This window comes from Mus pahari, chromosome 6 (genome assembly GCF_900095145.1).
Source record: "Mus pahari chromosome 6, PAHARI_EIJ_v1.1, whole genome shotgun sequence".
Classification (NCBI taxonomy): domain Eukaryota; kingdom Metazoa; phylum Chordata; class Mammalia; order Rodentia; family Muridae; genus Mus; species Mus pahari.
This window is the reverse complement of record NC_034595.1, coordinates 106,462,941-106,463,763: the sequence shown is the minus strand read 5'-3', so window position 1 is coordinate 106,463,763 and position 823 is coordinate 106,462,941.

Below are 823 nucleotides of genomic sequence, written 5' to 3'. Positions count from 1 at the left end.
GCCCGCACGCATGCGCTGCAGGGCACGTGGGGGAGAGCGGCGCAGCCGCACCTACACAGGCGTGCACGCAAACTTCGGGTTTTTCAAAACCCTTTGTAGGCCAAGGATCAGAGGCTGTGGGAGAGGGACGTGAAGAGGGAGGGGCGAGGCAAAGGAAGGAGGCAGGGCCGAGAGGAAGTGGGCGGGACACCGGGGTAGGAGGCGGGGCAAACGTAGAGCAGAAGGGTCGAGGCAAAGGAACTGAAACAGGGCATAGCGGAATGGGATGGGGACAAGGAACGGAAGACAGCACAGGAGGGGTGGGGCCAAGGTTGGAAGAAAGGGGTGGGACAGACGGGGAGGAGAAGGGGCAGGCAGTGGGGGAGGGACAGGTCGCAAGAGGGGAGAGCTCAGGGCTGGAAAGGGCCGGAACTAGGGAGATTAAGCCAGAGGGAAGGGGAAGATCGGTAGAGTGGGCGGGGACAAAGGCTGGAGGAGTCCGGGCGGAAGCGGGAGGCGGGGCGGACGGGGAAAAGGGGGAGGGAGAAAAAAAAAAAAAAAAAAGTAGCGGAGGAGGGGCAAAAAAGCTCAGTCCCGGCAGCAACAGAGAAAAACACCACCAGATTCTTTCCTTTTTCTTTTTTCTTTCTTGCCTCCTTGCCTCTCGCGGTCTGCTTTATTCCTGTCCTACGTCACACTCTGCTTTTTGCTGGAGAGGTCTCCAGGACCATGTGGTCAATGCGGGCCAGCTTTGTGGGAAGGTGGGCTTCACGACAGGCTCCTGTTCCCACGTTGTTCTTAATGGCCAGCGCATGGACCTGGTAGCTTTGAGAAGCAGAACTCA